Below are 25264 nucleotides of genomic sequence, written 5' to 3' on the forward strand. Positions count from 1 at the left end.
ATACAGAATGATGACGGCTGTCACGATAGTTAAATTACGCTGCAGCCTGCCTGGACCCAGGTGCAACTGTAATCCCACAGCTCTTCTATATCTAGTCCGAAACACTCCACTGTCATAAATGTATATAGTAGACATAAAAACTACAAAAGTGTTAAAAGGTGTAATAAACACTACATGAGAGGCTACATGACTAATACTCCACTGCAGTTACATTACGTCTTTAAGTATTGAGTACTAAAGTAAGCTGTGCTAAAATGGGCGGATTGTTTTAAACAATCTTTCGTTATATGAAAATATAATGGAAAGTTTAAAATATCTATAATACAGGGTATCTCAAACTACCCGTCAAATATTTATATAAGGGGAATGGTATGAAGTAGAATCATCAAACACGATGCAAACCAACTAAATAAGCTATTGGATATTCGAAAATATTAGTTTTATTTGTTTCAATATACGGAATGTTCCTGAAATAGAAGATTATGAGTTCGTATCTGAATAAGGTTAAATTTAAACATAATTAAATTATTTATAATTTTAAAGCTTGTTTTAGTCTACATTTATAATTATTTTCATGTTTTTATACATATTAAAATGACAGCAAAATAAACAGAAATAGGATTGTTTCTATTGTCCGATTCTTATTGTTCCTGCTAATATTCAGTTCGGTTTAATTTTTAATCTATATGAAACATTTCAATCGATACTCCTCAAGACAATATTGTTAAAAATTTTGGAAGCCCTCTATAAAAATTTGGAAAAATCAATTTCAGTTAATTAAACAATTTTAAACACAGAGGCAGGCAATGTTAAATAAAATTTATGATAGTACTGATCAACTTTTACATTTAGGGGTTTGCCATATCTCAAACTGTTTAGAAAAGTAGATAACTTGTTTTTTTTTTTTTTTTAAGTAAAGTTCTATTTACACTGAACGGCATTATAATTGTGATATTACTACCAAATAATGTTATCTAACAAAAAATAAAAACCGTAAAAGTAATAGTTTTAGTTAAATATGTGATTCTATGAAGAGAAAATAGTTTTTTGAAAGTATGGGTATACTTTTAAGACTATTAAAACCATTTTCAATTTCGACTCAACACAGTTCATGTGAAATAATTAATGAGATCCAAAAAAATCAAATACAAAAGATGTTTATACTATACACAGATGTGTTGTAAATCCCTATCTTTGTGTTGTATGAAATAATATTTAGAAAATCATAGTATTAATTTAAGTTATTTTTAACTAATTATTACTTCTAATTTTTTACTGTTAGATCTATAAAGCGTTAAAAATATGATTACTTTGGAAAGAGAAATCTGTCTGGATTAAATAGACAGTTGTATGAGGGGATACGCAGAATTCAACAAAGCAGAGTAATAAAAGTTTTGCTGTGGCTTGAGTTCGCATTGTTCTCACCCCGCACTTGTGTTGCTTTATTACCTTTCACCTTTAACTTTATTATATTTAGTTAAATGGAATCCTCTTCAACGTTTCATCAAGATATTCAGGAGCTGTTACAAACAATGAATATTTGTTGCAGGTTGGATATCCAGCAAACATTATCTAGTTAGTTTACCATCTTGTTTTATGACTTCTTTTTAAAAAAACATTCGTATCTGTATAATATTGACAGATAAATTAATTATCTAGCATAATAACTTCAAAGAACTTTTACTGTCTTGTTCAACAGGCCTTCAATATACAATTTCAGTTAGAAATATGTCATGAACCTTGAATTTCACTATAACAATAAATTCTTCTCTAAAATACCTGTAAATAAGAATTTTATCTTGTTTAAATAGTCTATTAATTGCGATAATAAATTAGTGTACACATATTTAAACCGATTAATATGCACTTCGTTGCATTTAATTTTTCTTAAATAACATGACCATGCCAATTTAATATACAAAACAACCTCCGATCGCTTCAATAGTTGATAACAGCTAAATAAATATGTAATAACTTAGTCTTAGAGTAGCAATAATCACGCAATAATGTGTATCTCAAAAGATTTTTGAGATATTTAATACATTTAAAGCCAATACTAACTGGTAATAGGATTGCTGAAAGCGCAATCTTGTTTAAATCCTTTTTAAAATATTACCTAAATTCGTTGGCCGGCTTGGTATGCCGTTTCGTTTCAATATGGCGGCCGTTTCAAGTTTTTAGATTTACAACTCCGTTATTTATGAATCTAGAGAAAAAAAGAAAAAGTGTTCTGTAATGCATTTAAAATCACAAATAATTTGATCATACACTTATTTTAGTAACTTATCTTAAACGGTTTAGAAATGTTACAATAATAAAATGATAGTATTTCAGTTGTCAATAAATTTACCTAATTTTAACTTAGCCAGAAAGACTATTATATATTACAATGTAAAATTTTTAAAACAAAACTATAGTGTGACTGTTTAAATAATATATTTATACACTCAAGAATAAAACACTTTTACTGTTGGAAAATATTGAATTATTAAAAAAAAACTTTGTGTAAATTACTTATGAAACCTATGTATAATATACCAAATTTTCGTAAATGCTGAATATTGCCCTTTGATAAAAACTGTAAAAGTGGAGTAACAAATAAATAACTAGATCATCTTTAACTGAACGTACAAGGGGAATTTGAAACGTGTATGTTGTTTACTAATGTAAGTTTAATCTATTCTATTAAAATGTTATGTATTTTTCCTTTAAACTCTGTACAAGAAGAAGGAAAATTTACTTACACTAAAGCTTAAACTGATATTAAAGGGTTGTTTAGTAAATTTGTGACAGTATGATAAGTGTCATTAAACCACTTTCAGGTGGGAAAATAAATGCCTGACTTATCATTTCTAATCTGGTAGTGCTCCGAACATCCTAAAGTACGGTAACTGTGTCACTGGAATCACGTGACTTGTAATTAGCGGGCTCGTTAGTGTTGGAATTAGTTCACTGAACCGTTCCTTAAGCAAACACTCGTTAACGATACAAATGATACCAGCCGTCAAATCCCGGAGTTTTCTGATATCGAGCTTTATTATAGTCAGTGGCGTGAACAAATGCACACAATTACCTTATTTCTTTCAATTTTGTGAGATAAAATTTATATCTAGCTCTATTATATAAGTTAAATATTATCTTGTTTACTTTTGAGGTAACGGGAATAACATTTTAAAATTTTCTGAATGGCAAATGTCCGTACCTATGAAGCATGTAATAGTAAAATGAATGACACAAAGATTGAATATAGATATTGAGTAAGGTGAACACAAAATCACAGACCAGATAAGTGGATAGAGATCCACTGGTTTTTATAATTTGATATTACTAGTGACAGCTCAGTAATAAAGTGATAAAGGGTCTAGTACTATGTTAAAGTTAGCTCTATTCTTCTAGAGGATAAGTTAATTGGCTAATTAATAACGCTAACATTATCATTATCTAGAGAGTTCTGAGTCCCCGAATAATATTCATGTCAAGTTTTTCTAGTGTCAATGTAAACCGAGATAAATAGCCGTAAGGCAGATATCTTGCTAGCATGGGAAGGAATACGATAGTCAAGTTTCGTTGTCAAAAAAGTGTCAATTACCTCGCTTAAAAGCATGTGAGTTATGGAAATAATTCACAAGTTTTGCAGTAGATACGTCGTGATTGAATAAATTTCTTGGCAAGAAAATTAAGATTACAAAAAGAAAATAACTGTGTTATATTTCATATTTCAGAGTTTACCTTTTGCATGTAGCAATATTAACATTCTTAAAATATGAAGGCATTACAATTACAGACATTCAATTAAATGTCTTAACTAAAAAGTGATATTTCACAATTGTTGGGATATACAAAGGGGGGGGGGCCGCCACCACCGTTCACTATTTATATAAGGGGAAAGTATTAGGAAGAACTTTAAATTTAAGTCTCGAATCTCGAAAATTTCAAATTTAAATACAAGTCAAATGCGACTCTATAGTTTAGCTCCAGTTCACCTTCCTCTTACGAGCAGTATCTTAAATATGATCCTGTTGCAGATTTGACTCCTGAAACCTGGAGTCATGTTCGTCTGCAAGGATCGATAATAGTGATGAAGAACAGAGAAGCTCCAAAATATTATTTACATCGTTTCGATATCAAAGATACATAGATTACTGAACGTATTGCAATCTAGGTGAAGAGGCATTCTCATTGTCTCATCAGGTGCTATGTTGCTGTGTTATGTATTGTGTCAGTTAATATCCTAGTGCATTCAATTGTGCTGCTAATGAGACAATGAGATTGGCACTTCACCTACTCGAAGACCGAATCAATCACAAGGAAGGAATCATCTTCTATACCATTCTGTATTGAGTAGAAAACAAGCGTGTGTTTCCATAACAATTCTTTGAAAAAGTATATCGAGGAGAAGGAAGTGTACGAGTATAACAGTTAATTAGAAAGGACAATAGCGGTGTTCGTTGTTCTGATGGAGGAAGAACAGGGAATTTCCTCTTGTCAGAGTGTGGGCGGTAAAACATAACGCCCTATAGCAACATGTCCAACAATGGTTTGGAGACTTTGCTTCAGTATAAGGAAGTTTAGGCTACTAATATTATTCTCTCAACCGCTTTAGAGAATAAAATCAATCATATTACATTATATTAGTTGACTGCATTAATGGACAATATTTTAAGATTTAATAAAAACCAATTTAATAAAAAAAATTATGGTTGCCTGTAAAGTCGGTTTTACGGGCGAAGATTTTACGTGACAACGTCTTTTTCTCGGTAGAATATTTATTGATATGAATATTATTAAATTGCACAATAGGAACAAGGAATTGAATGAAAATAAGAATTGCACAAATTTTAACTATAGAAATATATTTTGTTTACTAAAACATTGTACATAATTTGAAATTAATTAAAATTTGTTATTTTAAATGGTAAAGTTGAATAAAACATTTACTAAAATTGGAATTTGAAATTCTTGCTAAACACAGTTAAATTCTAACTTCGCGCGTGGTGATTGGTCGGTTTAGTTCGTTTGTTTGGTCGCACTGTTATGACAGGTTAGAGGTTATAATTTGTTATTTTAAATGTTTAACTAGCAATACGCGCTGTTTATTTTCAATCGACTGAATTACGATTGATTGCAGAGTGATTTAAACTAATAATTTACCTAACACTATCAACATTTGTCAATAGTATGACATAACCTATAAACTCAGTTTCTAACAATTAATCAATCAATCATAGTTTACGATAGTGAAATATCAGTGTACAATTATTTACCTTTATTGTTGTAGTTGTTGTAAATGACGAATCTAAGCACTCCACATTTTCACGAATAAACATAGTTATCTGCTTTATCCCGTGCGGATCCTGTGCGGCGGACCCACTGGACGGGCATCGTAACGTTACCGGGCGTTACACTTTTTCATGAGTGACTCCGAGCCGCAACCTAATTTAAGACGTTGTCACGTCAAAAACTACAAAATGCCTTCTGATGAACTATGAAGATTTTAAAAGGTTTTTATTTATTTTAATTTTAGTTATATCAATGATACATTTAGATGAACGAGTTTAGGTATACAGGCTCGTTGCATGAATATTTATGTGACAGTTAAATTTCCTGAACAACTGCTAGAGCCATTCGTAGATTACTGTTAAGAGCAATTCAGTTACCAAAGTCAGTGAATTAACAAAAATACCTCCTGATTGTTACTGTCCAAGATACAGGAAACAAACATTTGCCTATTTTAAAAACTGCTTATGTATGAATATACAGAATGATTAAAAAAGAATATCACCATTTTAGAAATTTATAACTCTGCAGAGAATAAAAGGAGAGCTAATCTGTCGGCGAATTAAGGAAGCTCTAAAATTTCATTCAGTTGCTCATTCGTTCACTTGAGACGCTGTTGACAAGGCGTCAGCATTAGTTATTGCTAATACGTCGACTGCTAAACAGAAAGCTTTCTGTGTTATTGGTGTTATTGAGTACAGCAGAAGTAAATCGACGAGAGTTGTTCAGCCCGTGCGTTTCGAACGAATTATGTGTTCAACTTCCTGATAGGTGGTGTATCAAACGTTGTATAAACAGTTTATAGTCAATGGGTGTTTGTGCAAAGGGTAAATTTCTGGACGGCCGCGCAAGAGTGATGAAAATGTAGCACGCATACAGCAAGCATTTGTTCGCATCTCAGGTAAATCGACTCGGAGCTAGCAGAGAGCTGCAACTTCCACAAAAGACTGCATGGAGAGTTCTACAAAAATTTTAGTAATGAAACCTTATCGTCTGAAATTGGTTCAAGCCCTATCTGCAGCTGATAAGATTAAAATAATCGATTTCTGTGAGTTTATCCTTGATCAAATGGAAACAGATGAATCTTTCGTGTTAAATATTGTGTTTAGTGATGAGCACACATACGGGAAAGTCAGCTAGCGCAATGTCCGTATGGAGCACTGATAATCCGTAGAAAACAATTGAACATGAACGTGACTCGCTTAAGGTGAACGTTTTCTGTGCAATTTCAGCCAATAAAGTTTTTGATCCCTTTTTCTTTGAAACTGCTACTGTAACTGGACTACAGTATCTGGAAATGTTGGAGAATTGGCTGTTCCCTCAGATCGAACAAGGCTCACAACAATCCATATTTCAACAGGATGGTACGCCAACACATTGGCACTTATCTGTCCGTGACTACCTAAACGTCAACTACCCGAGGCGATGGATCGGCCGCCAGGCAGCCCGCGACAGAGCACTACATCACTGGCCTCCAAGAAGCCATGGCCTTACCCTTTTCTTATGGGGGTATGTTAAGGATATGGTGTTTCGGCCTCCAGCCAACATTGATGATTTGAAACAAGAAATTATACAGCTATCCAAACTGTTACGTCTGATATGCTACTGATAGTGTGGAATGAGTTTGGGTATCAGGTTTATATTGCTCGAGAGTCTGGAGGGGGTCGTATAGAACATCTATGAACTTGTTTTTGAGTGAAAAAAAAACTTGTTTTAATATCTCTCTAATGATGTATAATAGAAGTTTCTATCACGTTTCTTCCATCAAATAAAAATTGTTTAAGTTGTGGTATTCTATTTGAATCGCCCTGTATTATATATTATTTTAATTGTGTAATTCTAAATCATATTGTTAAATGTATACTTTTACCTAGAGATGTAATTATGATCTTACTTGTATTATTTATATTACCGTTGGGACCGGCATACGTCTACTAGATATTTCAACTGGCTACAAGAAATGTCACTCATAATCTCTTGGTCAGTCAAATAACCTCCTGCTAGTTGATAAATTAAGATATATTATTAATATATTAATATACCTCGCAGCTTCAATATACTAAATAGGCGTTTCAAGACCTGTGCAGGTAAATTGTATACGAATTTATGACTCGGAAATAATTATTCCAAAATTAAAAAATGGAATTATTTCCCTCACAGTCACTAGCTACAAGCTTAAAACATTTTTCTGTCTTTTTAACAGGCTGAGGATAAAATCTTAAAAATGCCATCAAGGGTCGTTAGAAGACATTTGATGCCAAGGCAACAGCATGAAATCGAAAAATATCCTGATAATTTATCTTATGAAATATCCAATAAGGTATGAAGATTTAAAAATATTGTGTAGGGGGATGATAAGTTGTGATTTTAAACATTTTCCAAACTTTTTTGGAAATAAAGATACATTTTCTCAATACCTGTAAGAGGTATATCAACACACTTTTTTTATTTTATAGGTATAGTACAATAATATAAAACACAATTATTTTCTATCCATATTGTAAACAATTCGAATAGTAATGAGAAAATTTACAACCATAAGTAATTATTATTTTTGATTGTTATATTTTAATATATACATAAATATCGTACTTTATCTTGTAACATAATTGTGAGTATTTTTGTGGTATTGTGATTACGGTCCATTAAACTCAGACAGGCAGATTTGAATAAACAAGCGTCAACCGCAGGTGATTGACGCAAATCGTGAGTTGTATTTACTTAACGTTTGTCAGAAAGTTATTTGTCTTGAAAATAATTAACATGATTTGTTTAGTTTTAACAATCAGTTTACTTTTAACAGAAACTGTCCTACATCTGATATTTATACTGATACAAATTGAATAAAACAAAAATTTGAAATATGTTTTTAATCTTTATTTAACAATGTTCTGAGCTCAGGCTTCGGTGAAATTACAAGCGAAAGTTTAAGTCCGTAGCTCATTTTATTAAATTACATATGCTACTATGTGACTTTTATAAATGTTATTTGATTAAACTCCAATATTTACAAATTTATTTATTTTACGATTTTCACGTTACCGTCATGATTAACATGTACTATAACCGAATGTGATGTTGCTTAGATAGAAATTAAGGTTTGTGCAAATTTAATTTCCTTCCAGTGATCGAATTTGGATAGATAAAAAAACAGAATAACGGATTATTCATTCATTAACAGATTAATTAACATTCAGCTAATAAAATCAGAGAGAAAAAAGGTTTATATGGAATGTGGACATATAACTAACTTTGATTAACGGTGATTTAAAACCAATCACTTAGAAAAAGGATGCTTTAGTTCTTTATTTAATTATACCAATAATACTAAACAAACATTTGAAATTTCTCGACGATATAGTTACATAAACCAAGTTACTTAATTAAGCAGGTGATGTTAATTCTAGAACATATCATCCGAGGGACGTGGAGCATCAAGGATAATCCTGTCTAATCCTTCAATTACAGGAGAGACTCCGTCGTGACATATCTCTAAAGTCTTATGTAGATCCCTTTTTAACGAGCGCTCAGTCTAACTTGAATCTGTTAATAATGTCTAGAATGTTGAAGATGTTAAACAAGTTCATGTATTTTGTTCATAAATTCGTTACTGAACATTGAATCATTAATATAAATAGAAATAGTTGTTTGTAGTAAATTACAACAGGTTTTCCGATTGTAGGTACGAAAGAGTACTCAATTACAGTGTGGTAGAGGCCGAGAGATTCTATGTGATCTCCTAGATACGCGAGAGGGGAACCGCGACTGGCAAGGAGGGGGAGAGATGGCGGAGGGGAGCCGGCTCACAGACTGAGCACTTGACTTCCCCCTCCACTCCACATGACCAGTAGGCTAATGCTCATCGTCGGGACGAGGATTACTTAAAATATATGTTCGAAAGTGATATTTAGATGCTCTATTACTTCAATAATGTTCCTTGAATTTGCACCTGTCTTAGATTCTCTATAAATAGATGTTATCGATAGTCATGAGTAAGGTGATCTGAGCCGAGCTATTTCTGTCAGGACTTATTAGAAACCGATCATCATTACCAGGACTAAGACTATTCAGCTTGTCTTAAACATTTTAATTGTCAGGTAGAATGCGGTTTACGCAACGTTATATTACACATATTCCACAAAATAATATTTTATGACAGTATCCACTGTCAAAGGAACACCCAGTTACTTACACAAAGTAACAGCACATTGGTACTTTCCGTTCCACTGAGGCTCTGCTCCAAGATATTGCGTAAATCAATAGTAACTATTGACTTTGTACAGATCGGTTAAAAATTGCAGATCTACAGCAATATTAACAAAAAGTTTGCTAGAGAAGTTTTTTATTGTCATATAATCACTTTAAGTCCCCAAAATGGCAAGCAACACAGGTGAGGAACAAATTTACTCGCTTAACAGGTTATGACCGTTTACCAACATCTTGACCTCAACTTTTCTTTATTACTCTTTCTGGGGGAATATTCTGTCAAAATGATTATCATCATGAGTAGATTTTAAAATTTAAGACGTTGTATATGCCAAAATCAGTATTAGAACGATCCTAGATTTATGTAACCCAAAATTCACTAATTTAATTTTGTTGCTTTACAATTTTCAATGTCATGATGAGTACAACGATACATTTCCTGAGTTTAAATCTAAAAAATGCTCTATGAGACTTTCAGTTTACCTAACTTCATGTATATTTAAATTTCCCATATTTTTAAGCTTGGTAATGAAGCTTATTAATAAAAGCTTTGTTGCATTTTGATGTATTTTTTCGTTACAATTTATCGATAGCATATATTTGAAATGGTTATAGTGCGACAACTATTGATTATATTGGTCTATCCTGCCATATGAAAGTACATTTATAGTTGGAACAATTACATTAATCATAAAAATAATCCTATAAATATATAACACACCCAAATAATTAATACCTTAAGTATTCTTAAGGTATTAATTATTAAGGTTGTATGATATAATGTATTGTTTTTAGTGCTAAAGATACACAATAAACGTTGTTTACGTTTGAAGCTGACAGTTGAAACTGACAAAGCGAGTGGCGTCACAAAGCCCTTATTTGAAGGGTTCCAGTGACTTTGGACTGAGCCATTTCACAGTTTAAATTTCTTTTAAAATCACTGTAAATACATTATGGTAATATCTTTTGTTCGGGTGGATACAGTGTTACTGACTAAACTCAGTTTAATTTCATTGAAGTTAAATTTTCATTCAACAGTGTCGCTTATAACACTGACAGTAATAAGTTATAATAATTATATTGGAAACACTGAAATTTAGATGTGTGTGTTTTGAAGATTTAACTCAGAAGTATAAAATAAAATTAAAATTCTATTTTCCAACATTATATTGCATTAAAATTCACTGGTTTCAGGGATTTTGGGTAAATTCAACCGTTCTTACAACGGTCCTAATAATGTTCCTATTAAACGCTATAAATGTTTGGATATATTTCGGCAACGCCAATTTTTAGGTGTACTTTTAAACAATCACCAAATAATCTTAGATATACATTGGGACGCTTATAGTCGTACAAGAATTTTTAATAATGCTATGGTTTAAAATAACGAGCCTTCAGACTTATATTGCTATAGGTGAATGCTGCAAATAAACTACTGCTATCACCAATTACAAGGTTTCGTGAAACTCCCTCTGTGTTAACATAAAGTGCTTACAGTTGATGGAAGCTATGCAACCAAACTGAATATAGTTTGTGAGGCAGTAGAAATATCATCACATACTATTAATCTGACATTTACGAGATGTCTAGACTTATCTAGCTTTAATTTTCGTGCACCTGTTGTTCAGCTTTCAGATTGTTGTCATATAAACTGTAAGACATATGTAATTATTAGTAAAATAAAATTCATAGAATCGATGTACAGATAGTTGCTGGAAAGGAAGTCTTGTATTACAATTCGAGACAAACATCCTCCGGATGTAAGTGGATACGCACATCCGCGCAGACACTGATGGTGAACAAACAGGAAATGCTTATTTGTAAAAACCGTGCGACAATGTAAGGGACAGCCATGCTGATATGAAAAATTGTTACTCACCAATTATGATGGAGAGATTTGGCTGAGGCGTGGTCAATGAGCTGGCGGGAGAAGAACATCAAAACTGAAGAACAAGGATGAGAGGTGGAAGTCGAGGCCGGGAATTCGAAAAGTGAAGTTCGGGAGTGTTTGTGTTCGTGTGCGGAAAAATATCTCTAGGCGTAATAAGTGTGAAGTGGAATAAAATGTAAGTAATTTTAAGAACTTAGTATATTTTAGGGTTCATTAATCATTTTCAATTCCATATCCATTTAGTTGTTCAGAATTTCGAAAATGTAAATTCATGTAAATGTTTAGCTATTTAAAAGAAAGTTTCTCACGTTATTCCATGAACTCATAATTATTGCAACACTACAAAATTACTAGTAAATGTTATAATGAAATAATTTAAAATAAATTGTAATGAATAATTTAATATTAAATATGTCTTCAAAGTAATAAGACATTAAAATTTGTGCTTAATATATCGGTTGACGCAATCAATTGTTAATTAAAATTTTTAATCAATTTAAAGAGATGTTGTCAAAATAAAATATGTGTTGGCTCATTTGAGGGTATTTGTACTGCCAATCTAACCTATTATTAAATCCTCTCACAGCAACCCTTGCTCATAGTATGTCACAAGCTTAATCTTAAACTGAACCAAACTTAAAAACCTTACAAAACTCTTGAAAACTTGACTATAATATTCAAAATACTACCCCTAAACCTTTCTGGGTTTAATATTTTAATAAGTTTCTTTTCTCAAGTAAAAACTTTCTGCTGTAGATTTGGTATTTAATCTTAAACGTGGTTAACAAAAGTTAACTGTAACTGTAAGAAAGATAGAATTGTTATATTATGCCATCATATGTCGTATACTCGTACATTTAAATGTATTCATATTTTATCTTAAAATATTGATGTGCGTGAAATGACTTAAAATTTTAATTTAAAACTAGGGATGTTTGACATTCTAGCTCAAAAAGCAAAGACAAATAATCTGCCTTAAACATTCCTAAAAATATTTCGGCTGCCTTAAATTTATATATTTTCCTGTGAATAATACACATTGTGAAACTATTATTGTATATTTATATCTACCTTATTGATTTTTAGAGTTTCAATCTTTGTAAGGTAGCACAAGCTTGTATAAATTAATAATGAAGAAAAACAAATTGAACTGTAGATATAAAAAGGTTGATGGATTCAGAAACAAAGAACTCGTCTGAGTTCTTTCTTTTCTCCCAAAGCTTTCTTCGTTTGCTTTGTCTTCAAGTAATGAATCCCTTTTATAGTTTTTCTCTGAACTTTATATTCTTTCATAACAACTCTCTGTACTCAAACCATATATTTACTTTACCCAGACGAAATGTTTTAAACACTTTTCGTTCCATTATTTCTGCCTAAAAAAGATACTAGTGAGTAATTAAGTCAATATTGATACCAGCAATAAGGATATTATATCGCCATTTATTGTGCATGTGAATTATAACAACTGTACTAAACATGATGTGCATTACACAAAGTTTACACAATAACATGCAATTTTATTCTAATTAACTAATTGTTTTCTAATTGTTGAATAAAATTTAAATATTTTATTTGATACCAAAACTGTCGTCTCATTTATCAGCATATGCTGTTATCGCAGCCATATAACTCTATGGTTTACTATTTTTAAATTTACAATGACGTAATCAAATCACAACGCCAGACTGAAAGTGCAATATAATTGGTCGAAAAGCTCCTCCTCCACTGTCAGGAATGCAATGTATGAGAGTCTACACAATGGCCTCTGTTGTTGAATGGTCCTTTGTTGGGTTATATGTGGTGTAATGGAATGGTTGCCATCTCTATATTTCTTATTCACAAGGGAACGAAAATAATAAACAACATACAAAAACGTGTTTAAAACTAGTTTATACATGCATATATTTTATAGATTGTAGAGCGAAAGTAACATAAATAGATAAAGATTACGGGATAGAGCTAGAGGAGGAGGGTTCAAATAATGATGCCAACTCACTGACTCAGCTCCAGGCCTTGTTTCATCTATAAGTGGGAAGGAACCCCCCTTCCTCCCACTATCCCCTTCCTCCTGTCGAGCTGTAATAGCACTTCCAACTCGTTCAGGGTCTCCACGACTGTAATCTGCTCCAGGAAAAACAAGCCACTTGCGACACCTCTCTCTGGTCACTAACACAGCCATTGGCATAGGGATAGGACGCATGTTTAGAGCTAGTCCACCAGTCTATCGGACAACAGGAAAGTTCAGAGCGACACTATTTCGGCAACTGCGTTCACAAAGAGCATATGGACCCAAGACATTACTACTACAGCCAACGAGAAAACTGAGAGTTTGTTGATGTATCACGAGACAATAGTCAAGGCGGCAACACTACAGCAAACGAGGGTTACATGGGGGGGGGGGGGTTCAATACCCACGCACATTGTTACACAGGAAGTAAAACCGCTTCTCCTTCTTTATAACGCGGCGAGTTCCAAGACGAGGCTGAGAGTCATCGGGTAACCTAAGGATGCTTAGACCAAGATAGACAAATGTCGCACTATATCAGCCCACCAATGAGAGATGGTCGTTACGATACGTTCAAAGTACTGACTCAAACTTTAGGGATTTATTTTAAATTATATTAAATTTTCATTATTATACAATTTTCCTTCATTTGTTTTTAAAATTTGATTGAGTAAGATTTAGGCTCGTATTATTGTTTACTTTAATGATATACCACCCATGTTTCTATTTGCGGTTATGTGGCAATTGTAACGAACCCAATATTGTTATAACATATGGTATTTTATGTAGAAACGTTATTTAGTAATTGTTTTTAGTAACTGTCTAATTTACATGCAATAAATTACATCATATTGATTAATTTCCTTTTTTGTTGAGGGAGAGAATCTTATACACATGGTCCGTTTGAGATTTCAATGTTCAATTTTTAATCTTTGAATCATTAAATGTTAAAAATTATTCTCATTAATTTTTATATTTAAGGCAGTAATTTTGCAACGAAAAATACAATGTTTTCTATAAATAAGAAATGGTTTTTAACTCTTATAAGTGTTGACTAGTTGTTACCCGCAGCTTAACCCGTATTTAGAATGTTAGAATACTTTGACATCACAGCGAATATTTAGGCACTTAAACCACACATTGCATAATTGGTAAGAAATTTGAAATTTAAGTTTAAGTATCGTAAATATTCCATAGCTTTATGGGAATTGGGGTTTTGGATAGATTGTTTAACAAAATAAAGAGGGTTTTACATAAGAGAAGAGGGTAACGTGGTTATTGGAAGAATGTGTTAATGTATAAACTCTTTTAAAAATCATTATCATACCAAATATAACAACCCAGATTATACACACATTCATATTTATAAGCTATAATATTTTATTTATTTATAATATTTAGTATTTTATAATTGTTATCTAAATTTTTTTTGCATAAGGTAATGCTTATATTGCAAAATAATTGTGGTTCTCTTGTATGTATATATAATTAAAAAACACATTGAAAAATTAATTTAATTAAATGTAATTTTCTCTATTTCATTAGCATATTTTATAAACTTCCTACAGGTACTGTAAAGTAATCAATTTTATCGCTCTTTGAAGCTAAATTTATCTAATAATTTTTTACCTAATTGAACTGTGAAACGAGATTTTTCGATAATATTTTACTGTAACACGTTAAAGGTGTGTAAATTTAATTATTACACGGAGCGCTGATAAACATTTAATATTTAAAACACACAATTTTTATAAACTATAGTTAATAAATCGTATAATTAATAAACAAGAATAAAACTATACAAAGTCAATATGATACTATAAGTCTCTATGAAACCGTGTACAATTAGGTAATTACATTATTATTAAATACAATTATTGTGACTAATATCATGGGAAATTAATTATTTGCATTTTAAAAGTATTGTAAAAGATAATTTTAATAAGTTCTAATTTTTTTAGTTTTATTAAAATAAATTTAGTAGAGAAAATGCAATGTTAAATTATCTGGGTGAAAGCATATTCTTCTTTATGGATTTCTAACTTATTAATGTTTTTTTATGCAAAAATGTTGTAATATACTAAAATATAATGACATTGTATACTATGTATTTTAGTGAATGTTAAGAAACATACTGTAGAATTTTATGCATGTAACAAGAATTAAAGATCCAAAGGAGAAAATGTTTAAGTTAAGAAACTAGTATAACACCATTCGAACAATTTTATAATATATTCATCAGTTTTGAAAATGTGTGACAATATGAAACACTGTAAACGCATTTAATGTCACTAGTAAACTTTATAAAGACTTAATTAAATAAAAATGTTAGTTTTCAATTATTAATTGTTGTTACGCCGAATTACTGTTACGCGTATGCGGTTATTCAAAGAACAATAATTTCACTAATTGCTTTGAAATACAATAGTTGATACTCGTGTTATAAATTCAACTTGGTGTCATTGTTAGAATTAAATGTTATCACCCACATTTTTATTTGGAACAACAAAAAATAATAATATCGCATGATAAACATACTTTTAACTTTTTAGTAACTAAGTTGTTATCTTAAGAGTAGGCAATTAGTAGTTTTTCCAAAAAAGTACATATAACTCATTTGATAATGAGTAGTTTATTTAACTGACAATTATAAACTTGAACATTAAAAACGAAACCCAAACTGTTTCACGTAGTTAATAACTAATCACATATATCGTAATATGGGAAACTACAATCTGATCTTCATAGTTCATTATATTCGTTATTTTGTCTGTATAAATTATTTTAATAATGTTACTAACCGACGAATCCTAACACACCAGCCCGATATTACTAATTTCCTTAGAAATAAATCAAATAATTCCTTATTTTATGAGTAATTTCAAAAGTAATCAAGTTCTAAAAGTTCTTCTTCCCGTATATTAAAACTGCTCTCATATTAAATTTTTTTTGAACTGAATACAGCTACGTTATTATATTAATACTATTAGTTATTTATAATAATTGTATTTAAAGCGAAAACAGCGCTTCAAATTATATTTAAGTATGATTATTGCAGCTCCAGGAGAAATATGAAATATATTACAGTGTTATTAATAACTGCAAATCCGTTGTCCTTCGGACAAATAAATCGGAAATACAAAAGGTGTATCGCATCGGTGATTCCTGTGATACCAGAAATCCCTCCATGTCGGGATTGGACAGACCTCATCCATATTGTATGAGATGTGTGTTGCATTTAAAGTTCCTTTCTTTGTGTCGAACAATATAAACAATATAGCCTGGTGGTTTACCTGTTGCATCCATGCCAGATTTTGTCGTGGGGACAAACCGATTCTTTGCCACCATAAATGTTTCATAGTTTAAGTTCTGCTAGAGTTTATTTACTGTTTAACTTCTTTTTGTCTAACTCTTAGTTTTATTTGAAATATGGTTTCTTCCTATTACATTTCTCATTTATTTTGTATATACTTTATTTCGGTTGTGTAATGTAACCCACACTGGGAATTGCATTTAATTGATAAAATCTAATAAGATTTCAGCAATAGAAATATCGTAGTTTGATCTCAGATTGAAATATTTTTTGCTTTTGTAAATGTGAGTTTTTTGGTAAATAACAGACACGGAATAATAATATATTTATATTAATATTGTTAAAAAACTATAGTAAAAGTAAACCTTTTTCTGATAGATATGTTTCTGAACATTAAAGAAAGCAGAAAGGTTGAAATAATTAATAATATCAGTTGTAATAAGAAGGTTTTTAATCGGTAAAATCTAAATTATCTCCCACCGTGAACTATAAAGTGTATTTCAATATGATTTTAATAACAATGAAAATGATTATCAAATTTGCAATGTATTATCTTTTTAAAGCGTCCATGCACCACGATTGGAAATAATAAACTGCTTTAGCAAAATATGCGCAAATATCTAATTATTTATATTGTTTCCAAATTTCCATATCTATTCAACCATATTCTAAACTGTGAATCGAATAATAACAACTTGTTTTTCCAGAAAGAAATGGTAAATAAAACATTATCATATTCGTACATAGTTACAAAAAGATTTAACCGTAATAATAATAGACTTATCTCCAACAAAGTGGTATTTTAAGAATATGTTTATTAAAACTAAGAAAATGTTACTTGAGTACGGGAGGCTGTTGTCTTGACAACTGATTGAAATCTAGAGTTGTAACTGGATCAGCTGATTGCGAGAGTCTTCTGATTGCAGCGTAGGTACGGGTATTTCCAACAGAGGATGGATGATGGATGTAACCAGTAAAAAATTAGTCCTTTTTAAAAATCTGTTTAAAACGTAAAAATATTTTCCTATTTCAGATATAACAAGGGAATATATGGGATATCACATAACTCCCTATATTTTAAATTGTTGTAGATTGTTATAGTTTAAGATCTTGCTCGAATATTATTAAGTGCTTATTAGCAATCTAATGACGACAAAGGGTTTATTTACGTACTTTAAAACATTTTACTGTTTTGACTTAAGTGAATATGTTTCACGTCCATAGGCTCTCGTTGTGTACAAAAATCATACATATTTGCTCTGGGCAATTTAGAAGAATCGTTATTGACAATTAATTGCAAAAATATGTTCTCATCTGTGTTGATTATTGCTTAACTTACAGTACTGAATTGTCATCCATATTTTATACAAATCACATCAGTAAGATCAACGATGTATAAATAGATTAAAATGGGTTACTTTTTTCCCAAGTTTCAAGCAGGGGCCAAACACGACTTATGAATGAGATTTGAACAAATGTATGTTTTTGTGATTTGGTGTAGTAGTCAAACGCTAATTATTTTGAATAATCAAAACAAACTATATTTATGAAATAAACAATATATTATTTAAATCCACTCACTAAGGTTTGGTTGTTCGCTTTACTGTTCACGCGTTGTTTACATGTCCCTAAGGTCTCTAAATTGTAGTGTTTTACATTTTTGAAGCTTATACAATTATAAAACTACGTAATGTACACTATATGATTAACCGTTAGACGAAGGTTAATCGGTACATCCCAATATCAATCAATAAATACACCCCACTGTAACAAAATAAGAAGAATACTTTATTAATTTTTAGCAAGCCATATTTAATAGCAAACTTTTATGATCTAAATAAATGAAGAGCCCGGAACTGTTTATCACATTAATGTATGCTAAAGACTCTAACCCCTCACGCTTCGTAGGATCAGAATGAAATAAAACACACTAATGATTTTTATAGACAATTCAATACATTGTTTACAATAGCAGTTCTTTTAAGTAACCTATTTTTGTTTTTTAAATTTAATATTTGCAATGCATTGGGTAAAAAATGCTTAATTTTATAGAGCAGGTTTTGCTCTATTCAGATTGAAGTACGTACTCATCCGGTACGTACTATGATTTGCATGTTATGGGCAACCAGATATAATTTTAAATAATTGTATTTGAAAACTCATTCTGTCGACTGAATACTCTTTCCAACTCCGACTCTTTCCAATATTTAAATTCACTTCGGATAATTCTTCATTACAAACATGTATTACATATCATATAAAAAAAACCTAAATCCATTTTGAAACAACTAATAAAATACTCTTCCATTAAATTGTTTAAATTTAATAGTATTAACATTAATAAATATTTTATAATGATGAAATCCTTTATTCCAATGATATTAAAAACTGAATTTACAGTAAATGACATCAATGAGTTCAAATGTAAATAACATTTATGGATAACTGAGAAATAGTGTCATCTCGTAGCAGGAAAAACCTGTTTCCAAAATTAACTGATATACAGCTTAATGACAATATATACAAGTATTAAATCAGAGGACGGGTGACGATTAATCGTGATCCCTGTTGTTTAAGCTGATACCGCTCCACCATCTGTCGGGATTATCAGAGTTGTAAGCTTGTCTCTAATGGCTTACGTTACCGGAATAGATACCAAAATAACATAGTTCCTCACAAACACTACACAAGTAATAATACAGTTTGACAAAAAGACCTCAAAACTGTTCAGTTTAGTGTATGATCCAAATGATTTTAATGCATATTATTTATGTTATTCTTGATAAATAATAATCACAGTTTGGCTAACTATATTTAAAGTGCAATTAATTCTGTAAGCAATTGAATACAATGAAGTGTAAGCCTGAATTATACTAAAATCTGGAAGTTACTTAGTTACTATTGCTTTTGATATATACAGCACAAATGAACCAAATACCGAATATTATTTCATATAATATAAAGCGAACAACTGACAGAGCAAAAACTTCCAGAGGCAGGAGAACTGGCATCTCCAAGAGGCATGAAGCTTTTAGAAGGAGGGATATGTGAGTGAAGAAATTTATACCGAAAAAGGAAATTCTTCCAATGGTCAGGAAGCTTCAAGATGGCAGTAGCTCCGACACAAAGATAGAAAGAAAGTTTCTAGAGATAAAATGTTTTACAGCAGTGTCCACAACGTCTCACTCCCAGGAGCTCACATGAGCTGAAAATCTAGTTTTCTAAAGATCAGTGGAAAACTACATTATAGAGCTTATGGTCTTTAAATTCTTTTACATTTTAGAGGGTCTAAAATTATGTTAGGGGAGCTACAAAGGAAAGAAAATTTCACTAACTAAGGACTTCAAAAAGCCTTGAATTCCCAGAGGCTGGGAGATTCTATAGTATGAAATAACTTTAAATTTTAACTTGCCCCAGATTTCGGAATTCCATTACTCCAGAAGGTCCGAAGGACGCTTGTGAGCTCTCGACAGCTGAAAGCTTTAATTATCAAATGTCTATCACATCCTAATTTGAATTTAGTATTACTTTAATATTTGAAAAAAATTCCTTAAAACTTTAACATTGGCTCAAAAACACCCTTTTCATGTTAGAAATGAATTGAAAAAGACAATAACGGCGTTATTAAATGAAACAATTATAAAGACTAACTTTTGATTTAACGATTAAGTTCTTATTTCCACACAGCGAAAAATCCTATAGCTAAATTGTGTATGTGCAGGTGGTAAATAAAGAGATATACAAATGTGGTAAGTATAAATATGAGTTTTAATCTATGCTATATAGGCCTTTTTGAAAATACATATAAAAAGTGCTTACCCCATGGTGATATTATGTCTTATATGAAGTGATCAACACAGAATGGCCACATTTGGGATCCCGTAAAATATTAATTTTACGTAATTATGACTTAGAACACGTTTTATAAGTTTTCAAATTCTTCATAAATTTATGCATGCGCCTTATTTTGATTGTAATTGTAATTTTTAAATATTTAAATTTTTTTATTTAGGGTAAATCATTTTAATTACATTCTTTTAATTTTTTTATATGACCATTTTTGTTTACTTTTTAAAAATTATAAAATATAATACAATTTGAAACTGCGTAATCAGTCACAATAATAGGCATTTTTAGACCGACGTTGTCATGTAATTTCCAACGTCATGTGTAATGAAATATTAGTCAGGTTTACCAACCATCCGAATAGAATAATGAAAGTACTTTAAAAATACCATACCAAATATTTTTATGAATTATTTATCGAAACACGGAAGAAAAACATAAAACTTATTTTTGATCTTAACCAATATCTATGTTGTTTTGTATAGGTAAAATATTGGTCGTTAAATTAAAACAATTTATTTCAATTCTATACCTTCTGATTTCAGTTCTTGGAAATATTTCAATATAATATTTTAAAACTATAAGAAATTACGTGAAGATTTCATGTAAAATCTTCCATTATACTAATAAAGTACTAATAAGAGAGATGTGACAGTTTGAAAGTTTTGATCAAAGACAGTTTTGTTAAGCGCAGTGAGTGAACAACGTAACCAATAAATACGTTAATCACATTGTTTTGTTGTTGTTTATATTACTACGCAAAACTTTGTATAGTTAATATTTGCTTAATCTCTTATAGTTTCCAGATCCCTTTAGTCCTCATAAAACTTTTAAACTCTAGTATATACTGGATATTGAAATTCGTTAGAAACTGGGAATGAAAGGCTGATTGATTATTATCCAGAAACTTTTAATCCAGTAAATTTTGGCATATGCTAAAGTAACCGAGTCACTTGTACCACGTGACCTTTAATTAGCTGGCTCGTTAGTGTTGGAGTGAGCTTACTGAAGTATTCCTTAAGCAAACACCAGCTAACTAAACTGACGTCACCGGGCGTCAATCATGGAGTTTTCTGATATAATAACTTTATTTTAGACAATAATGTGCAATGTTTGCAAATATGCAAGTATGCAATGTTTCCTTATTTATATATCAAACAGAGTTCGATTAAATTCAAGAATAACAGTGACAAATACAATATCTTTGCTTTAAGTGATGAACAGTTTCATGTTTAATTTTATAGTTGTCTGAATGGCAAATGTTCTAACATATGAAGTATTTATAATATGATTCATAAGAAGATTGAATATGGATTCCTAATATTGTGAACACAAAAACACTATTACCAGGTAGATGGATACGGATCAAATCTTGTTTTTACTTATTTGCCATTACTTGTAAAATTATTGAATGCCCAGTGACCAAGGGATAAAGGATCTAATAGTAGTTAAAATGGGCTCTATTACCCTACATGGTAACATTAGTGTATTGGCCAATTGATAACCCCAAAATTCTCTAGAGTTCCTGAATATTATCATAAAACTTACGGTCATAAAACTTAACTCTCAAGCTTAGGAGTTGTGTGTGCTTACAATATTGTGAGTGGTTTGAATATTTTACATAGTATGAAAATTAATTTAACTAAAGAAAAATAGTAGAAATCTTATAATATTTTTACAGTTTGCATCAATTTTTTAATAGATTTTAAGAGAAAACTATAATAACAATATTAAATTAGTTAAGTGTCATTGAAGATAAATCTAATGCAATTTATTTTTAAAGTGTTACAGTCGACACATAATATTATAAAGTGTGGGACGAGATTATTTACATTTTGAATGGTTTTTGCAAAAAATCATTCAACGTAAATCAAGAAGACTTATATACCTAAAATTCGTATCCAGAAAATTAGTTTTAGTATTCTACCAAACTAAATCAAAATTTTTTTGATATGTTTCCAATTTTGTTTTCTGCAGTGACAGTTTAAAATGTTTTTATGAAAATAATTTATGCTCTTTTTTTCTGAAAATGTGATTTTTTCCTACATGTCTGGAAAGTCAGTGATATATTTGTAGGAACTATGGGCTGTCTATTAGTGGAAACCAATGTTAATATCCAGCAAAGAACCAGAAGAGCTCACAGAATATACTTTGATAAGGTTTTGATTCAACCAATTATTGCGGTCCTACATCTTGTACCACCTGCTCGTTACCTTCATGAATGATATTAGGCGTAAAACCCTTAAGCAGATCAAATATAAAGCACAACCCTTAACCATAATTAACATGTTCTGAAAATAAAGTGCTAGACCAAGTGATTTTTCAACAACAACAGTATTATGTTAAGTAGTTAGGTAAGTGATTCCTAGTAATCAATCGGGGTTGAGGGTAGTATTTGTGATCATACTGAAATTTGACAATATGTGATGTTAAATTTACATAATCGTGATATCTCTTCATGTGACCCATCGTCAGAAGCAGATTATTAACACAAAGTAATGATGTCCGTGTAATGTTTAGATTGAGGTATTGTAATAAATTGTTTGTTTTAAAAATGTTTTAACATTTTGATTCATTGGCCTCTATAGTAAGTACGTTCATGAATACAGCAAAATTACAATGAGTACTTACAGAATTTAAAATATGAAATTTCATTCAATATTGTAATTTAGCTCCCCAAGTAAAATTTCTACTAGATGAAAAAACTGAAATTTTAAAAGTAAAAAAATGTTTAAGAAAATTTAGCTTTAGGAGACAGAAATGCTTGTATTCAGTTACAAAATTTCGATTACTCGGTGTACAATGGAGACCATGGACATTGATATTTGTAGAAACCTCATTTCTTACGTAGTTCTTTAAATTGACAATGGTGTGAGGTTTCGTAACGAAAACTTTGCTCTCAAACGAAAAGTAGCCTCACAACCAAAGAAAGATCCCAAGTAGTGAGATCCGGAGAAGGCCCCGCAACATCACCAAAACGTGAATGAGATGTCTTCGTAAGAGTCATTGAAACATCTGCGCAGTCGCTCCATCCTGCTGGTACCATAATGAGTCCATTTTTATTCCCAACTGTTGCAGTTATGTAACTAAGAAGTTCTGAATCATTTCAATGTACCATTTTTTTATTTACAGTAACTCTTTCACAGTTTTAATTTTCATAAAAAATAAGGCCCAATAATGAAAACATGCAACATTACACCATATAGTTACTTTTCAATGTGCAGAGGTCATTAATGGAATCTCTATTGACCAGTAACAACAATTTTACATTACCATAAATCTCAACATGAGCTTCACCAGACGTTACTAGATTCTGCAAAATATGTTTATGTTTAATGAGGTGCAATAGTATTTTAAAAAAATAACACGTAATTCGAAATCGCAGGATTGAGTTTTTGTGTAACTTCTAATTTTAATCGATGAAAATTCAAATCACTGTGTTAAATTCGACGTAAACTTGTCTTTGAAATATAAGTATGGTTTTCGAATATATTCAAGAGACATTTTTGAACATTCTCTAATTGAAATTTAAGGCCAAACAATAAATCAATAAGCGTTAGAGAAATTATCACTTTGACGTGCCAAAGTTAAAATTATTCAAGTTAACTGCGTTTTCTATAGTTTAAAGGTTTAAAACCATCTTCTTGTAATACGAGACAAGAATATTGACCCTGTAAAAGTGATGAAGGAACATTTAGGTCAGGATGTTCACAAACGATCATAACCTCGTTCAGCGAGTTAATTCGTTCATCGGCGGTGTCCTACTTCTGAAACACAGTGAACTGTGACAGTGTCTGACCGTTATTAGTCATCTTCTTCATTATCGAGACATGATGGAGTTTATATTGCATAGTTTACTTCTCTGGTAAATCTTTTGTTAATGATGTCACATTTCTTGCTGAAAGTATGCACAGTTCAACTGATAAGTAAGATAAGATAAAATTATTAATAATTTCATCAGCATAAGATCTTGGAATAGTACCTTTAGGGAACAGTAGTTTCAACGAGGTATTATTTTGACGATTCTTCGCTCTAAAGAAGCTACTGTCATCACATATTACTGGAATATGTATTTTTATTGGACATCTAGATAGTTTCTGGCTCTTACAAAGGCGAAAACAAGTTTAAAAGTCTAAGCTCTCATTTAATAGCAGTGTTCTGTTTCTAATGAGTCCTGAGATAAACTTTTGATGCAATATTCTCTTACTCATGATGATTGGCTGTCGAGAACTGCAACTTACGGGAGGTAAAATGAACAATACAAGAAACATTATCGAACTACAATTTAAATATCACTTTCCAAAAGTTTCAGTGTTATTTGTACCAGATGGAAACCTGCAATTTCTTTGATAGGTATTTGTATAAATCTTCACTTTAATTTAAGTCATTGATAATGTTAACAACAATAAAAAATAAGAATTTCCGATTAACATAATTCAAAGAGCAATCAGGGCTTACAACATACTAAATTTATGTATTATATGTTCTTGGTTTTTATTTATGTTTCCCATATTTAAAAAAAATAAGCAAATAGCTAATTTGGGGACTTAGAATGAAGATAAATTCCACACTCAAACATATACTGTTTGTCTTTTTACAACGTGATAGTCATGAAAATTAGATATAAGCATTATATTTATCAAATATACATACACAGATTTATCATATCCACAGTTATAGATTTCATTAACAGACTCAAGTTAGACTGAGTGTTTGTTGAGATCTA

This window comes from Homalodisca vitripennis, chromosome 2 (assembly GCF_021130785.1).
Source record: "Homalodisca vitripennis isolate AUS2020 chromosome 2, UT_GWSS_2.1, whole genome shotgun sequence".
Lineage (NCBI taxonomy): Eukaryota > Metazoa > Arthropoda > Insecta > Hemiptera > Cicadellidae > Homalodisca > Homalodisca vitripennis.